We start from the raw sequence: 20,212 nt of genomic DNA, 5'->3' as shown, positions 1-20,212 counted from the left end.
GTATGTGCTTTCCGCTTATGTAGGCATTTGTTTCCAGTCGTCCTGAACCTCCACTGGCCACTGGTATTCAACAATGTCGATTCAGGAGATGTATGGTTGGAGATTGCACAACTCTTGCCACAAAAATATCCCGTGCAGGCACTCTTACAGTGGGTATCCATAGTCTGTCAAGACTGAAGGAAGTCTTTAATATATATATATATATATATATATATATATATATATATATATATATATATATAAAACTAACATGAAAAAAAAAATGAAATCTCTTTCAAAGAGAGAGGGCTAACCTGTTTGGATATATTAAGCTCTACCCGGTAGCCAGTCTTCTCTGACGAGTGTCTACACAAGCACCGCATTTTAAAATGCCTCCATGAATCTATATCAAAAGGCTTATTATCTGTCTGTATGTCACGTACAAATTTGAAATAGTATATCAGATACGTCCATGCAGCTTTATAGGAGGATATGTCTGTCAGTTCGATATAGCACTTTTTAGATGGTTTTTTTTTTTTTTTTTATGCCTCTCTATCAATAAGTCCGTATGTCTGTCACAGTGGTGTAGCAACTATATTTTGTCACTCGGGGCGGTCGTAAGATTTGTCCCCCCCCCCCCCTTTCCCTTGGCCGGTCGTTGATAATCCCGTTAACCTTCAAAATTCCAGAAAGTCCTCAAAATATTTATTTTCATGGAATTTCAATCAGGGATGGATCTAAATCCGTTTAAAAACAGTATTACACACAAACACACACACACACAGACCCCCCCCACACACGCATTACGATCTGAAAAAACTCAATTTGTTATAAAATTTCAGATTTTTTTGTTAGGTTTGTATTATATTATTCATTATTTTATTTTATTTTTTCTGTTTTCTATTTTTACGCTATCAAGAATACCGCTCCCTGGCACGTACTGCCCGGTGGGTGCGGACCCCCCCCCCTCTTGCTACGCCACTGATCTATCACACTTAAATTCGAAAACGTACTTTTAAATGTATTTCTGCCTCTTTATCAATAGTTTCTGTCTGTCCGTTTGTTTGTCCGAAATAGCATTATAAGATGCTTCCATGGAGTCTATATTAATAGATACAGCCATCTATCAATAATCTATGTCCGTCCGTAAGTTTGTCACTTTTAAATTCGAAATCAAATTGCCACCACGCACCAAAGAGCATTTTATATCTTTACAAAACCACAATTCGTCCATGCACGGAGTATTGTTGCCACACCCAGACTGGCGCATCTACCACTAGTCTCTCACTCTTAGGCAGGGTCCAAAAATAAATCTCAAATCTAATAGATACCATACTGTCGGCCAAGCTCCAATCTCTGTCCCATGGCTGTATTTTTGCATCCATATGCCTGTTTTACAAATATTTCAATGAAATGTGCTCATCAACGTAAATACCCTCGACTAACCCGACAAGCAGCAAAATCCCACCCTTTCACGGTAGAGGTTGCCTAGATGCCGGAAAGCCTTTTACTCTAATAGTCTTTTTTTTTTCCATCGGATTGCTGGACTTTGGAATATCCGCAGTGTTTCCTGCTTTCCCGTTTGTACTAAACGGCAGTAGTTTAAATGTAATGTGAACAGACATCTCGCTGCTCAACTACCTTCAGTCACTTGTTAGACACGATCAAAAATAGTAGTTTCTCATGTTTCAAGTGGGAATACGGCTTGTTTCGGATGAAAAAGAGTATTAAATAAAAAAACAAACAGTAAAAACGCGCAGATAAAATGGACGCATGGTAATAATGTACTTTCGTTCATTCCTTGTTGACGCACCGCCGGCTGTCTGCTAGCGACCCGACATGGAGGTGAAATGCCTTAGAAAAACGGTCGCTCATTGGTCAGAATTGTTTCTCCCGTCATGCAATGCTAACCGGAAATCGACGGTTGTCACACGCAAGTTGAGAGGAGAAGACATTAAAGGGAGCAATTTCTAAACGGCAGGAGAAAGAATAATAATAATAATAAAAAAAAAAATAATTCTCACTGTTGTTAAGACAAAAATTATATATATTTATAAAAAGGCGAATACTCAACGCGAAGGATTATCACAACAACCAAGAAAGATATAGAAATTGATAAATATCGACGTTTGCCCTGTTTTTACAGACAGTGGGAGTCTAACCGGTACATAGGATTTTTTTTTTACTCCAAATATATTAAAAAAAAAAAAAAAAAACTTGCATTGATGTTGCGATTTCAATAATATTTTCCTTCTTGGTTGATTAGTGTTCAAATTAGAGCTTAAATAATACTTGTTTTATGATTAAATAATATATATATATATATATACATTAAAAGAAAGTCCCCTTTTTTTACACCCCTCCTTTTTTTTTTTTAAACCCTAACCCTGGATTTTTTTTTTTTTTTTTGAAAATATATTTTTAAGCTCTTCGCAAATAAAACTTGATTTAAAAACAATATATAAAAATATATTTTATAAGTAAATCTCTGTTGGATTTTTACCTTTTTAAAAGAGATTTGAACCACCAATATTTAAATTTTATTTACAAAAACAAACAGACGACTGAGATTAAAATAAAAAAAAATTCATTTTACATCAAATAAACAAGACATTATCTTGTTTGTATTTTGACATTTTGAGTTCTTTTACCGTCGGACAGAAAAAAGGGGGAAATTCCCAATAATTTGGAATATAAAACTGTAAGTATCTATCATTTATTTTAATTTAAACACACACAAGACTTAATTTTTTTAATATAATTTTGTTGAATAATTGCACTTGGTCATGGCAGTCAATCCTTGATGTGACATTTCCACTAGTGTTAAACTAAAAAACAAAAAATGCTTTATTGTGGCCTTTTTTTAATTTATGATTCAATTTTTTTTTTTAATAATTTTTTTTTAATGTAAATGATTTGAGTACAAGTTTATAATTTAACACAATACGCTTTCGGAATTGTATTACTGTACACATAGATTCGAAAAAGTTGTCAAAAAAACAAATATATAACAAATAAATGTTATCAAAAGCAAGATAAGTTACTTTTCTCTCTAACTGGATAATTTTCTAGTGTTTTTATTTAATGTAACGTGTTTATTCAGCTCGAAAAACAGTGTTTACCGATGTATTGGAAAATTTAAAATGGCGTCCGGACACTGTAAGTTTGGGAAAAGGAGTTATAAATAAAAAACTAGACAAAATACTGTTAGTAACTCACCTAATATATGTTACCGTAACATAGGCTGACATATTCGGTGGGGTTTTAACAGTATTTGGCATATTTTTAAAATTTTTAACTCCTTTTCCCAAACTTAACGTGTGAAAGAGAGAGTTGGGCGCCATTTTAAATTTTCCAATACATCGGTAAACACTGTATGTATTTCGAGCTGAATAAACATGTTACATTAAATAAAAACACCAAAGACATATCCAGTTAGGTAGAAAAGTAACTTACCTTGCTTTTTATAACATTTATTTGTTTTTTTGACAACTTTTTGGTATTATTATACAAACACCGTGACAGGGTTAGGGTTTAGGGTTAGGGTTTAGGGTTAGGGTTAGGGTTAATTCGCTGTCACGGTGTTTGTATAAATTTACCAACTTTTTCGAATCTGTGTGCAGTAAACCCCAAACTTCCTATAATAAGAGAAAGGATATTTTTGCAGTTTACGGACTGCGCTAAAATAATGTTATTTAGAAACTATTCTGAACTCTCATCTAACAGTTTAATACACAAAAAGATACCACGTAAAAGTTAACTTCAACTTGAAAATACTACCTCTTCAAAAGTACCGTTTTTTTTTTTTTTTTTTTTTTTTAACCACAAAAGGCCAAACAAATCGAATAATACATTCGATCCATTAAAAACACTAAAAAGGGAACACTGCAAAAGATCAAAGTAATAAATGTTTTCCAGCGAGGAAAACAAAAAACCATATTTTTTTTTTATTTAATGAAATGTTTGTTATATAAAATGTCACCGATAAAGAAAATTTTCAATTTCTACGTACTTGTGTGTGTGTGTGTGTGTGTTTACATAGGCATAACCACTTATCAAGGCCCAGAGACCACTCGAGGAACTTAAGAGTGTACAGTAGTCAATTGGAGAATATAGTAATTGTTAGTAATGGAAATTCGGTAAATTTGTTAAGTGGAACGGGGAACGCCGGCTCATCAAGTATATATATATATATATATATATATATATATATATATATATGCGATTAGTTTCCACTTCAGTTCTGATTAAGAACAGCTTTTCTAAATATTTAGAAAAGCTGTTTTAACATAATTTTACCCATTATGTATTTTTATCTAACAACTGAATAAACAAAAGATAGCTGTAAAAATATCAATTATAAACGAAGGAGCAACCGGAAGTGAAGTGGAAACAATAATCGTAAAGATATCCCACTTCTAAGATACTACATAACATACATTACGTATATATTACCTTTTACCCCCCCCCCCCATGACGAGGCCAGTTTTTGACGCAAGATCGATTTTTAAGAAAATTCGTTTTCATGAATAAAAGGGCACTCTGAATTGTGCCCCCCCCAAATGCCTCGGTCTAGAAAGATTTCTATTTCAGCGACCGCGGACAGAAAATATAAAATCTATCAGAACACGGAACAGTTACCTCAACAATTCTCAGTTTATTAGTAGAGCTAAAGTTAACTTAAAAAAATAGATTTTTTTTCGGAGAGAAAGGGCGAACCTGTTTGAATAGATGAAGAAGCTCTACCTGATTAAGAGGAGTAATTAATAAAAGATAGGGAGATAATAATTAAGGTTACATTAGAACTTATGGGTGAAAATGCACTGGAGGGAACGAGGAGGTTGAAAATAAAATGCTTTTCGGAATCAACACCTCCAACCTCTCCATGTTAAGAACGGCTTTCGGAATAAGCACTCTTTGCAGGTTGGACAACCAGTGCAAATTGACCGTCTTCTTGTGATCCCCCAATGCACTTTCACCCTTATATCGATAAGGATGAAGGTGATTACAATAAGTGAAAGTGAAATGAAAAGGGGGAACCTCTTTATGGCAAGTAAACTACATGGAAACGTATTTTATCCTCGAACATATTCAACAGGTTAAATTGTTTTTTACCAAATAACTTTGGATATTTTTTTTTCACGTTTTAGAAACTAATTATAACCACTGGAAACAAAAAATGACCTGAACATAATCCTGTCGACACTACCTCACACAATAAATAACCCAACACGTTTTTTGGTTAAGAGCAAAGTGTAGTATCTAGGTATTTATCTCTTTCCCATGACGATGTGACACAAGGGTCGTAACGTGGGATTGAAGAGCCAATGCTCCGGAGGAGGATCACCTTTGACTGCAAATAATGTCCGGGTAGCCCCGTTGACATTCCCCGGCAGGCGATTAGCAATACCCTTCTCAAAGAGAGAATGCAAAACCTGGGAGGGTGGACCTTCTATAATAGGATCAGCGTTCTATACTAATCAACAGGAAGAGGGGGGCCACTTCAGAAATAGTCTAGACTTGTGATTTTGTGCCGGGGCGGGGGGATCCCGGCGGAGCAAAGTGTAGGATTCAAGATGCTACAGTTTTGCTACACTTTTTTTTTTTTTTGTCCTCGGTCTGTGGAGGAGGAGAATTCCTTCTAAATTGAGCTATTTTTAATTTGGTCCCAATCCAATGTGCTCCTTTTCGTGAATTGGATTTTACTCACATAAAGAATCGATCGGCGGACCAGTACGAGAGTGCCCATCCCTTAAAAATGCTTGTTTTTCACCTTTTTTTAAAAAAACTTTCCGACAATTATCATAGATTACAGACTTAATAATCATATTAGCAGAAAAAATGTTTGAAAAACATATTCTAGTCACGTGACACGTCGGTAAAGAAATGGACAGTAAGTCAGGTAGCAATGAAGTAACGAGAAAGTGAACCCCCTTCTTAAAAGTCATTAATTTTGTTTTTTTCCAAATTTTTTCCGCTAAAATGATAGTTAAGTATGTAATCTATGATAGTCGTCGGAAAAAAAAGTGGTAAATTTATACAAACACCGTGACAGCGAATTAACCCTAACCCTAACGCTGTCACGGTGTTTGTATAATAATACCAAAAAAGGAGTAAAACATTTTTGTAGGGGTGAACACTCTCGTACAGGTCCGCTAATCGATCTAATTCTGCCCTCGTGGAGAGGCAAGTAGACCCATCTCGAAGGAGGTAATGCCTGGAAGGATAGCGTCTTCGCTGCCATTCTAAAAGACATCAGTTCGAAATGTCAAAGGTTTTCCACCTTTTTTTATTGGCTCTTCTTCCATTTGATTAAATTTTATGCCACCATTTTCATAGATTGTTTGATTAAAAAGGTGACTTTTTTTTATTCATTTCACATTTTTTTAGTCTGTTCTTTTCTAGAACAGATGCTCTTTCGAGAAATGTTGGTTTTATTGTTTAGGAGCACACATCAATCAAAATGCTCGACTTTGATCTAAAAAAATTGTTTTTAACTGCCAGTTTAAAGGCTTCAAAATCTCTTTCAAATTTCTGACAGCCACGAAGAAATACTCGATAATACGCTCTCTCTCTCTCTCTCTCTCTCTCTCTTTCATATATATATATATATATATATATATATATATATATATATATATATTAGTGATTTCTATTTACTTACCTCCCCACGAGAGCAAAGTTAGACACAAGGTTGGTCTTTAATGTGGGTAAATCCTGCTCCCCTCTGGATAGGAACAAAAATAAAAAATCGCCTCAGTCTAGAAAGATTTGTAAGAAATTTGAAAATGACTTTGAAGCTTTTAAACTGGCGGATACTTATACAGAATATGGACCATGCTATCTTTTTTTTTTTTTTTTTTTTAGATATGATTTTCAAGTTAAATTCAATTTTTACGCTATCGTTTTATGAAATTGTGATGAATTGATGAAAATGCAAAATAGTTACAAAAACGCCTTCCCGTCCACCTGTTAAGAATGTGTTTCTAAATAAAGTTATTATTTCAGCACGTTCCGTATTCTGCATAAGTACAATATTATATATCTCATGAATACTTAGCGTTGTTCGGGAACAAATGAGGAAATCAGTTTTCCTGAACATGCAAGTTTATCGTTCACTTTTATGACATGTCACTTGGATATTTATGAAATTAAATTTTGAAGATAACTCAGAAACAAAAATGCATTCTGATGGATTTTTACATATAAGTAGGTTTACTACGTTAATTTAACATGGTATTAGTTGATGTTTTTTTTTTTCTCTTTTCTAATTTAACTTTTAATCTCTTCCACTTTTGGTAAAAGATAAATTGATTACAGCAATTTGTACTTTTAATCTCTCTATCTCTCTCATATAATTAGTGAGGTGACAAAAGTCTATATTCCAAAGTTCACGATGTTGACCATCCTATAAGTTATTCCTTTAATTCAGTTGACATTTACAATTCTTGACAGTATCTGTTTCGTAGCACAAAATCAATTTTTGATTTTTTCACTGATATAATAATGAAGTGATTGATTTTTCGCTACGAAACAAATACCGTCAAGAATTGTAAATGTCAACTGAATTAAAGGAATAAATTATAAGATGGTCAACATCATGAACTTCGGAATATAGACTTTTGTCATTCATTCACCATATTGCTCTGTAATTACACTGAGCTTCTTAAATAAGGATGGGTATATATATATTATAAGGAAATAAAATATTTCCACAGACAGACATTACGTGTGTGTGTGTATATATATATAGAGAGAGAGATAATTTTTTTTCACTGTTTAATCTGGTTTAATTCATTAATTTAAATCATTTTATTTTGATATTAAAATTCTTTAAACCATTTAGGACAGTTCTTGTTGCATTAAAAAAAAAAGAAACACCAAAAGCAACTAATAAACTCGTACTTTTTTTTTTTTTTAAGTCGTGTGGCTTCCTTAATAGAATAGCATTCGATATTAAGGACCCGACACCCATAGGATTTAATTTATGAAGTCGGTGCTGTCTGCTGAACAAGTCTCGTAAATGATCGAAGCAATTAACAATTTGAAAATCGCGGAAAAATATTCATATAAAAAAACACCACTAAGCTTGCTAATAGTTAGTGTTAATAAAATTTTAGCTTCTCAAAAATAAAGGAAAAAAGGATGATTTTCAAATCGTAAACTGCTTCAGCAATTTCCGAGACTGACTTGAAATTCTCTGTAAATACCCTAAAACTGATTACACGAGAACTGAAATCCTCTGGGTATCCATTCCTTACAAGTCCGGCTAGGTCCCCAAAATCAACAGATTACACCATTTCTGTAATGATCCGGTTCCTGTTGATTTTGCGATGGGAGTTTTTTTTTTTTTTTTTACATAGACGTCACCACTTATCAAGGCCGATAGGCCACTCAAGGATAAGGGTTAAAGAGTGTAGAGTAGTCAAAAGGACAATATAGTAATCGATAGTAATGGAAGTTCGGTAAATTTGTTAACCTAAGTGGAACGGCTCATCAGAAACTTGTTCTGTGCAGTTCTAGGCGGTCCACTTTCCTAGACCTTGCTTTCTCTCTTTGAGAAGAGGTTAGTGTCTAGTCAGCTGAGAATGCCGACGGGGCTGCCCAGGCACTCTTTGCTGGTTGGAATGACCCTCCTCGGGAGAGCTGACTTCTCAATCACACTTTCCAAACCTGGTGTCTAAGTTCTTGCAGTGGAAGAGAATTAAAAACCCAAGTACATAGTAAGAATAGTGACACGCGCAATCGAACCTTTTCTCATTAGTCTATTATGAGCACAAATAAACGGTAATACTTGACACTTGCTTTATATGAATTTAATCCAAGCCATGAGAATCACACTGGTTCCCATTTCTAGATTAAAAAAAAAAAAAAAAGAAATGGTTGTCAGTGTAAATTTTTTCATGATTGTGGGAAAATTTTAAGTGATTTTTTTTTTCAATTGTCATTTCAAAAAAATAATTTCTACCTAAATGGAGGATCAAGGTGTAATATCTGCTTTGTCCTCTATCAGAGATGAAATCGTTCTCAACTGGGTCAGTCTTCATTTTTTATTCATTTTTTTTTTTTTTAACAGTCCAAATCCAGAGTTCCCTCTTTTACTAGTAGCAGGGGACGGAGCAAGTCAAAAGGGACAAAACCTTTTACTTTCGTACACGCTCAGTGCGGCCCTTCCCCACCTGCCTTGAAATGTCATTCTTGTTAATAATTATCAAATCGAATTAACGATAAATGTTCCTTTATTTTACCGTAGTAAAAAAATACAACAAATGATAATCCTTATTAATTTTGTAGAAAATAAATAAAATAAAAATTGAATAAAGGCCAGAGAAACAGGACATAAGTTTTAACGAGAAATAACCTCGCCCATTTTGGCTGTCGACCATAAACATGAAATCGACACAATTTTTATACGTTTTTCCGTTTGAAGATAATTGTTTTAATTATATCTCCATGTTGTCTAATTTTTTATTGACCTTGCGGCTACGAAAATACTTTTAAAGTTAAGTCGAGAATCCCCCCTCCCAAATAAAAACTTCTGTAAATATTAATTTTTTTTTTGTCTTTTTAAAAAAATTATTATTTAATTCAATATCTTTGGACTTTACTAATTATCTTTGAAATAAACCCAGAAAACTAATAATTTCTTTTTTAAAGGATTTTTATAATGAATTTATTTAAATTCAAAATTTTAGTGAATTGGTTAGATCGCTGTGAAAACATTTTTAATAACCGTTTTTTCTTCACGTATACAAATATTTTTTTTCCTTTTGGAAATTAACTTCAGTCTTTAATCTTTCAAATGCAATCAAAAAGTAGTCGGAAACCTACAAAAAAATTATGATAAATCGGCTTTCAAAATTATGTCCCCCTATCTTGATTCGCCCATTTTTGCTCGTACCTACTATTTAGACACCCATTATTAACAACTATTCTGTACTTCCAGCTAAAATTTTAATACACAAGGTACCAAAGAAATGGAATAAAAAAAAAATGAATAGCAATGTGTATAAACTCAAACAAAAGTACTGAAAAATAAATAAAAATACACATTTGAGCGCAGGTTCTACAAAACTTATAAATTATTTTTAATTCGATGCATTTACAGTATCTGCTTTGGGATAACCAGATTTCATTAATCTAGCCATTCTGAATTTAGGCTGCTCATCGCAAATCAAAGATGACCGGATGGGTTTGTATTACTGTACTAGTGTACTACACATAGATTGGAAAAAGTTGACAAAAAACAAATATATAACAAATAAATGTTATCAAAGGCAAGATAAGTTACTTTTCTACCTAACTGGATATATTTTTTGTGTTTTTATTCAATGTAACACGTTTATTCAGCTCGAAAAACATGCAGTGTTTACCGATGTATTGGAAAATTCAAAATGGCGGCCGACTGTCTCTTTAACACGGTAAGTTTGGGAAAAGATGTTATAAATAATAAACTAGACAAAATACTATTAAAAAACAACCGAATATATGTCAACTTATGTCACGGTAACATATATTGAGCGAATTTCTAACAGTAGTTTATCATTTATAATACCTTTTCCCAAACTTACCCTCTCCGAGAGAGAGAGTCGGCCGCCATTTTGAATTTTCCAATACATCGGTAAACACTGCATGTTTTTTGAGCTAAATAAACATGTTACACTGAATAAAAACACAAAAAATATATCCAGTTAGGTAGAAAAGTAACTTATCTTGCCTTTGATAACATTTATTTGTCATATATTTGTTTTTTGACAACTTTTTCGAATCTATGTGTACAGTAATACAAACCCGACCGGATTAATGAAACCTGGGTATCCCTAGAAAACATTGTAATGTCTAGTATTTAAGTATGCATTCAATCATGTATATGTAGAATAAGATCTCGTGTGTTTCTCGTCCATGCGTAACTTTGATTTAATGTTTTTATTTTATTTACTATTAGTAATCGTAATTTATGACTCGCTTGTTTACAAAGAAACCGAAATGTATTCTGGTGGATTTAATTTTGTTTTTATTTAAAACTTTTTAGTACTTTTTATACTACTGCAAATTTTATTCCAATAAATATTCGATTAAGAAAAAATGAAAATGCTTAAGTCACATAAATGCGAGAAATGGTTGCATCTTTAAAAGCATCTTTGTATAACTGCTTTTTCCTTTAAAATGTATGTTGTGGTATGTGTATGATTCGAACCGCTATTCCCATCTTACTCGCTGTGGGCACGTTTTGCCCGGTGTAACGTCCGGCCTCTGCTTTTTTAAATCGAAATCGCTCCAGACAAAGCATGAAGCCACTTGATGTAAGGAGCTAAAAAAAAAAAAAAGTACTACTTCAAGATAAAAAATTTCCAATGATAAATGTTGGATGGAATAGATTCTGACCCATAAAACAGCAATTCTTCCCTCTTTGTCAGAAACGTTGCTCCTGGAATATGAGGATTAAAGGACAAAATATGAGAAGCGAGTGCTTTGAGACTGTCAAAAGTAGATTCAAGATCCACTACGAACTTGAAGGGCCTCCCAGCGGAACTTGGAAATCTTTATATAGAAAAGGTGCAGGTGCACCTAAAGAAGCTCGGAGGTTATATCGGGTGAAACGTGACTATAACAGGCAAAATTATTAATTCTCGTCTACAAATTGGGTGCTTATGCATTCATGTGACCGTGCTATTTTTAAAAAATAGTATTTTCAAGTTAAATTCTAATTTTATGAAATCTTTTTTTTATTATTATTAAATTGTTAGGTGAGAGTACAGAATTACAAAACATCCCTTGTATTAAGAATGGCTTTCTAAATAATAACGTTATTATTTCAACACGGTAACATAAGAAGGCCCCATGGAAGTTCTCTTGTGTGAGCGTTTCAGTGACCCTCGTCACGGCTTCTTTCATTTCCACAGTTGTCTCATAACAGCATGTAAGGTTTTCCTTGAGTTTAGGAAATAATCAAAGGTCACAATGAACTAGGTCTGCACTATAGGGAAGGCGAGTAACTCATGATGCCCATCTTGGTTAAATAGTCTGATCTCTTCTGAGCACCCTGGAGACAAACTTTGCGTAAATCTTCCACGTCTTCAGTTCCTCACAAATGTGTGTACAGTTCCTACACTGACATCAAATTGTGCACTTATTGTCTCTATAGTGTGGAAACTTTCTCCACTGAAAGGTAGAGGTTAACAAGGATTTTAACCAAGTTTTCCCGAACTTGGTCCACTTTAGAAAGCCACTCGTTTATGTTGTCTGTGGTGTTCTTCAAGGCACACGCATCCACTGCAACTCTTTTCTTTAATTTTTCTAATGTGTATCCGATAATGTGTTTATATCTTTCCTCTGTATCCAAAAGGGCCTCAAGAAGGTGATCCGTTTTTTCTTGCATTCCTAAGGAATCCTCAAGGGAAGACATTTGTTCCGCGGCCATAATAAAAAATAACAGAGGGGGTGGGAGGGAATATGCACAAGGTCTGCAGATCACTGTTGCAACGTGTGGTTTGTTGCGACCTGTGACTAGGTTAAAATTGTAGAACCTTGTCGGTCTGGTAATAAGGGTAACGATTTAATTTCCTTCAACTCCAATCCCAAACTGAAATCACAACCAAAATTCAGTTCACTCCATCCTTCTTATAATCCAGTTAGCCAATCAAATAAGTTAAACGTAACAACTACCAATATAAGGAGTCATCACCTACACAAAAGGTTTCTGCTGCCACTCTTCCTGAGAGTCGCAGGTAAGTGCCTCAAGTTTTCTCAACACCAGACACACGACAGTCCTTATCCATGAAATTAATTTTTTATTTGGCCAGTCAACTCTGGTGTTCTGACTTCCTTACTCCTCCCACATCTCTCATCATCCCTTACAGACTACCTGCCTTCCTTGAATCTTTTATGCCACTCAAAAACCGATGCCCGATTCATGCAAGATTGTCCAAAAGCAGTCTGGAGCATTCCATATATTTCTATATGTTTCTGTGGCATTTTTTCCAAGTTTAAAACAGAATTTTATTGCATATCGTACTTCTAAGGTGTCCTCACACCAAGATTGCATTATTGAATTCACCGACTGTGACAATCGGGCTTTAGTAGGGTGTATTCCAATTCCTGCTGTATCTGTTCATTTAAACCTGAAATCATAAAAATTGGTCAGTCATCTCATAAGATGTATAGCAATAACATACTGAATTTTCAAGTGTCTACGACAATTTTAAATGTCTGTACAAAAAGTCTGTAAACTTATTGAAGGCACCTTGTGAATTCGAACTTGACACGCCCAAGTTTTTAGTCTGTGTCATTAACCATCATCACCTGATTTTGATTATTATATTCACAACATTTCGACCGATATAATCGACCTTCTTCAGGTCATTGACATGCAAGATGAAGGGCTTCTCCTTTAGTTGCTTCCATCCGGTTATGTACTACACTCAAAATGACTATTCGTATTTTTTGGATTCATCGGACTACTGTTTTTTTTAATATGATTTTTAGAAACTATACAAAGGTGAGACTTATCGTCCATAGATAATACATAGAGAGATTAAAAAATCGGGTATAGCTGACCATATGTAAAGGAAAAAGGAAACCATCTACCATTATGGGAGGTCCTGGATATGACCTTAAACTATATCCAGTGGTGAGGCCCCAGTCTGCGGACTTTGGGGAGTATGGAGCCACCCCTTAATTGCCATTGCTCCCAGGTCCACTCTGACCCGGAGTGGTAGTACTTGTTAGGATCCCAACTATGGGTTAAATGGAAACCGACTTGAAAACAACAAATATATTCTATTAAAAAAATTTTTCTTCAAAATCTTTGGATTTGGCATTAAATAGCCTGAAAGGGTTGATATGCCGTAAAACAAAAACAACCAACAACCAACCATTATGGGATGAAATAAAAATTATAGACAAAGAGGAACGGTGGAGAGTAAGACGACTCAAAGAAGCAGCACATATGCTGGGAGACAACCAATTATTAAGTAGACCTGGTATAGAATTTAACACGATATGGGAACCGTTAATTATAAATAAGATAATATATACAGTAATAAGTAAAAACAATAATAGATATATATTAATAATAATAGGGTTTAAGACTTCTAAAATTCGTACTAGAATTGGTGCAGTGGTCAGAGTACTTGGAAAAAATCAATTGCAAGAGTGATTTTCTCTTAAAGATTGAAGGTTCAATTCTCAATGTGGACGATGAAAAGTACAATTGCAAATTACTTAGGACCTCTATCGAGTCATGTCTGATGGAACAAGAGCATGCTACCCCTGGGAAGTAAATAAAGGGTTCCGCTCAAAATTCCATCCTAATTTCTGAGTTTGACAGAAACATTTCCAAGTTTTACAAGATACATCTGAAGAGAGTCGAAGGTTATTTCGACCGAAACGTTGTGGAAATGACACTAAAGATAAAGACAGTAGTCCAAATAATACAAATAAAAAATCCTCACAAAAAATTCAGAAATATCAAAATGACCATCATGAATTATTTAACTCTGTAAAGTAAAAATTTGGATCAAAAGTTTTATTTAATGCAACTAGTTCAGAAATTAAATCAGCAAAATAAATTGTTTTCGGCGAATTTCCCAATGGTGTTTCCTTTGAAATAATTTATGTCTGTATTAGTAATGATTACCCTAAAATCGATTCCATACAACAGAGGCACGTGCAAAATAATTTTTCATAGTTTAAGAGTACTTAGCGCAAAATGAATTACTTCGATGATTTTTGCCTTTATGTACAAACAAAGGTTTGTTATAGTTTAATGGTCGCTTTGGTTCAGTTAATGATTTAAATTAAACCAAATACTGTAATAAATTTTACTTTTAAAATTATTTTTAAGAGTGCTTTAGTTAAAAAAAAAAAAAAAAAAATCGCCCGATAATGGAATGCCTAAAATATTTCAACTCTTGGTGTTAAGACTTTGGTTTCTCTACTTGCTAAGTTTGTGCCATATTCGTTTCATTTTTCCCATGAAAGAAATGGAAAGAAAAAAAAACTGTTTGAAAAGAAAGGTGGGAGAAAATAGACTTAAGGTTAGAAATGGAGCAGATTTTTTTTTTTCCTATTTTCTAGAACCGCATCTTCCTGATCTTTCAACCAGCTGCCCTGGTTAGGTAGGTAGGTACTGTGTAGCTTACGTTGCACAAAATAAATAAAATCTCTTAATCTCTCGGTTAGTTTAAAAATCCTCCTAAACTGTGGCAATTTAAACAGTTTGGTTCCAATTCAGAATACTCCAGGTTCTCCTGTAGATGTCTCCCTGGTTTCTACTTTGGCGTTTCTCGCTCCCATGCCTCTATTCTGAATTTGTAGCAATGGGCTGACATTATTGGACATTTTTTTCCCCCCTGACAAAATGGCAAACACTGTATAGCTGTGAACCGGAACTAGGCTCTGTCAGCTTTGATGGCGTGTAACCATGTTTTCAGCTAGTCTCCTGAGCACCTTCGCCAACCTTGGAGCTGTTGGAGCTTCTTTTAATGGCTTAGCATTGATGGTTAACCTAAAATATTTTAATGCCCAGTTTTAAAGGTCAAACAAATCAAGGTTGATTAGTTAAAAATCAAAGAATACAAGTTGACCTAGGATTATCATAGTAGTTGACAATATTTTTAAAAATCAACTGAAATAAATGATATGTATATTAATGATAGCGTGTGTTTATACATATATATATATATATATATATATATATATATATAAATTTTTTTTTTCTTCAGAAGTTTCAGTTTTGATTCAAGCTGATTGCATCCAAGTCATCTGGATATATTTGTTATTTTTGAAATCACAGCTTTATAATATATAAAAATCGTTAGAATATTAACTCTATAATATATATGAAATTTGCATAAATTAAAATGTCATATTTAAGTGTATTTTATGATCGAACTACGCCGGGCGCCCCTGCTAGCTTAGATAAATACTTTTGCAGCTACAAAAATATCAGGGCATCTCGATTTATGCTGAACATCCACAAAATACCAACATCAATGTATTACATATGAAAGAGTCCGCTGTAGAATTTCCACAGGTCCCGCTAGTCTTTTAGTAAAAAAAAAAGTCTACATGCCAATATCCTCTGTGGTTAAATAAATCGAAAGTGTTTGAACCGTATAGATCGACAGTTGGCCAATCAACTATGATGTTCTGAGTTCCTTACTCCTTCCACACTTCTCATCATCCCTCACAGACTCTCTGCCTTCCTTGAATCTCTTATGCCACTCAAAGACTAATGCTCGATTCATGCAAGATGGTCCAAAAGCAGTCTGAAGCATTCCATGCATCTCCGTGGTATTTTTTCCAAGTTTAAAACAGAATTTTATTGCATATCGTTTTTCTAAGGTGTCCTCACATCCAGATTGCATTTTTGAAATTCACTAGCTGCGACAATTAGGCTTTAGTAGGGTGTATTTCAATTCCTGCTCTAGCTGTTCATTTGAACTTGAGATCATAAAAATTGATTGGTCATCTCATAGTATGTATAGCAGTAATATACTGAATGTTCAAGAATCTACGATAATTTTAAATGTCTGTACACTTATTAACGGTTTGTCTTTTAAATTTTAGGCTCCCGATTCATCTGCATGCAACCTTCTTTTTGAAGACTTTTCCATTGAAATAATCTGTTCCGTTAATATGTGCATACGTTCGTTTAAAATTTTCACAAGCGCATAAAATTTTCTTTTAGATCGTTTGCTGAGCAAAGATGTCCAAACTTTCACAAGAAACACTCGTCTAGTTGAAAACACTATCAATAATTCCCCCCACTCTTTATATGTGCCTAAACCTAAACGTAGATTCCATGAACCAAGCTTCTTATTTAGAACTGCACGTCTGTGGGATTGTCTTCCGTTTTCCTGCTTTCCAGCTGACTACAATATGGTTGTCTTCAAGTCCAACGTAAACAAGTTTTTGATGAGCCGTTCCACTTAAGTTAACAAATTTACCGAATTTCCATTACTAATGATTACTATATTGTCCAATTGACTACTGTACACTCTTAATCCTTATCCTTGAGTGGTCTCTGGGCCTTGATAAGTGGTTATGCCTATAGAAAAAAAAAAAAAAAAATCGTCATTTAATCTGATGTCATTAGGGGTTAAAAAAATCCGATTTTGTCCATTTTAAAATGTTCCAAAATCAAATTATGTTGTTCCGTTCATTAAAGCAATACAATTTTAAAATAAATGCATTAAAAATGTGACGTGCGATTTATTGATGCGATGAATGTTTAGTTGGTCATTATTTTTAAGGTAAGAGAATATTTACTGTTTTAAATGAAATATAGAAGAAAAAACTATGGTTTGCGTTACTATACACATAGATTCGAAAAAGTGGTCCAAAAAAAAAAAATATATAACAAATAAATGTTATCAAAGGCAAGATAAGTTACTTTTCTACCTAACTAGAAATGTTTTTAGTGGTTTTGTTCACTTTAAAACGTGTAATCGGTTCGAAATCATACAGTGTTTATCGATGTATTTGAAAAAGCAAAATAGTGGTGTGATTGCTATTGAACACGGTAAGTTTGGGAAAATGAGTTCAAAACAAACAAATTATACAAAATACTGGTAGAAACCCACCGATTATATGTCCGCCTATGTCACGGTAGCATATATTGAGTGAATTTCTAACAGTATTTTGCATATTTATTTTGTTTAAACTCGTTTTCCCAAACTTACCGTGTTCAACAGCGAGCATGCCGCCATTTGCATTTTTCAAATACATCGGTAAACACTGTTTTCCGAATAAACACGTTACATTAAATAAAAACACTTAAAAATGATCCAGTTAGGTAGAAAAATAACATACATTTGATAACATTTATTTGTTATATATTTATTTTTTGACAACTTTTTTGAATCTGTGTATAGTAAAAACAAACCCGAAAACTATTAGTTTTTAGAAAATATTTAACTAACAATAGCAATTATTTTTACAGAACAAGTATTTTTTTTATATTGTTGATCCTACCGGACATTATTTAAAAAAAAAAAAAAATGATCATCAACAATAATTTTTTATTTTTTTACCCCCCTTCACCCCAAGCAAGACATATCACCATTTGGCTACTAATAGGAACCATGCCTAAGAAACATTGGTACTCATGCACTTATTGATCCGTGCTGAAATAATAACGTTATTATTTAAAAGGCCATTCTTAACAGGGGGAGGGTGTTTTGTACCTATTCTGTAATTTAACCTTACAATTGAATAATAAAAAAAACAAAACTTTAATTAAACTTGGAAATACGATTTAAAAAATAGCGCGGATCAGTAAGTGCATTAGCAGCGAAACATTAACAAGATGTTGATTTGTTACATTTGAACTTCTGCATATCGGTACAGTTAGGATAGCAGGAAGGGAATTCCAAAGTTTAACTGTTTGAGGGAAGAAGCTATTAGAGTAGAAAACTTTGTGGCATTTAGGGACCCCAACAGTGAAGCGGGTTTGTCGGGGATATGTACGTCGAGGGGGCACAAGTGCAAGGAGTCCATCAGAGCACATTCCATGAAAATATACAGATTGATGTAAAAAGCACTTTGGGATTTCCACGGTGTCTTGAAAATAATGTTGGATCGCTTCATTTAAAAAAAAAAAAAATTTGTTTTTTATGTTCAGTGTTATTGCTCACACGCCAACGAAATAAAATTTACTGCTGATGCTAAAAGGGTTTTCATTTAATTTTTTTATGAGGTGCTTTAAAATTCCTCAGAATTTAGTCATAATGAAATTTGAATCGATATTAAAGTATGCGTATTAAATCTAAATGTTTTCAAAGTTGAGCGGGAGAGAAAGGAAGAAAATCTTGTTACAAGTTTAGAGTGACGGACGGAAATAAACTGTTTTTCAAAACTTTAGTTTAACGTAAGAAAACTGTTTTTCAAAGCTTCAGCTTGACATAAGAAAACTGTTTTTCAAAACTTTAGCTTGACATTAGAAAACTGTTTTTCAAAACTTTAGCTTGACATGAGAAAACTGCTGTTACAGATTTCAGCATGACGTGAGAAAAATTATTAAAACTTTAGCATGTCCCTCCTCCGTTTCTCCCCATCCCTCTCCTACCTCTGTTCAGCTCATCCTTCTCTATTGAAAATAATCATGTAAGTCATTCACATTTTCTTGTTTAATATTTATTAATACTTTGGAACTCAACCGAGTCAGATTTCGTGTTTAGACTTTTTCAATGTTATCTTTATTATTATTATTATTATTATTATTATTATTATTATTATATAAAAATAACTTTGTGAGTTCCCTATGGACTCGAAAACAGCTGGGGCGATTTTTATGAAATTTCACATGAAGGTACTTTATGTATCTGGCAGTATTCTTGAATAGGTTGTGTTTGATAAGTATCGATAATCAAAATAATCCGATAAAAGAAGGAACAGGCGATTTGTTTTTACATAGGCATCACCACTTATCAAGGTCAAAAGGTCACTCAAGGATAAGGGTTAAAGAGTGTACAGTAGAAATTGGACAATATAGTAATCCTTAGTAATGGAAATTCGGTAAATTTGTTAACTTATATGGAACGGCTCATCAGATTTTGACCAAAGTTGACATCTTACACAGCCTAACATCACAAGTGCATTTGAGAAGTTTTATTACCACACATGCAGAAAGGCCCGACATATAAAATCAACGTATTCTTTGGTATGACAGGGGCGTGTTCAAAATGAATGTTTCTGTTTAAAGCAATTGAACCATGATACTTGACTTTTTCATTTTAAACTTAATTCAAACCATTATATATAAAAAATAATTTTAAAATCAACAATAGGTTCTCTACAGTGCAATGTAGACTACAATGTATTGTGAACGAAGTCACTGCAGGGAGGCATGTGAAACTTCCCAGTGCATCGTGATGAGTCCACAACTAGAACAGACAATCAATTTGATTAAAAAAAAAAAAAAAAAAATGGCCGATTTTGATGACGATAAAAATATAGGAGTGTGAAACGGTTGTTGATTATCATTCAATCTTGGGCAACATCGGGTCTCCCTGCTAGTCTATTATATAAAGAAAACGTGAATTACATTTTTTTTTTTTTTTTTTGAGGTGTTTTGCTCTTCGTTCTTCTGTCTTTAATTTTTCCTTTTTTCCTACCATATGTAACCAATCGCACTTGAGTCTTTCCACTTGTTACAACTTTCCGATTTCCTTCTAACCTCGTTTTCATTAGACGGCGGCAAGTTTTCAATAGTTTGTCTTTTTGACAC

General features: G+C 33.6%; 1 protein-coding gene across 2 annotated transcripts in view; it reads left to right on the top strand.

Annotated features, from left to right (window-relative positions):
• The window catches only part of LOC145263834 (ras-related protein Ral-A-like), a 206,404-nt gene that overhangs the window by 45,396 nt on the left and 140,796 nt on the right, over window positions 1-20,212 (top strand). The window contains exon 1 of one of the 2 annotated variants that reach the window (XM_080120901.1): window positions 2,372-2,680. The exons of the other annotated variant lie outside the window; for it this stretch is intronic. The gene's annotated coding sequence lies outside the window, so the exon portion shown is untranslated. Of the gene's footprint in view, window positions 1-2,371; window positions 2,681-20,212 lie in introns of those variants that run through there. 2 annotated transcript variants of the gene reach the window in all.

Source organism: Euprymna scolopes, chromosome 39, assembly GCF_053919585.1.
Source record: "Euprymna scolopes isolate OS-2025 chromosome 39, ASM5391958v1, whole genome shotgun sequence".
NCBI lineage: Eukaryota > Metazoa > Mollusca > Cephalopoda > Sepiida > Sepiolidae > Euprymna > Euprymna scolopes.
The sequence above is the reverse complement of the archived record's forward strand: the minus strand, read 5'-3'. Positions and strand labels throughout refer to the sequence as shown.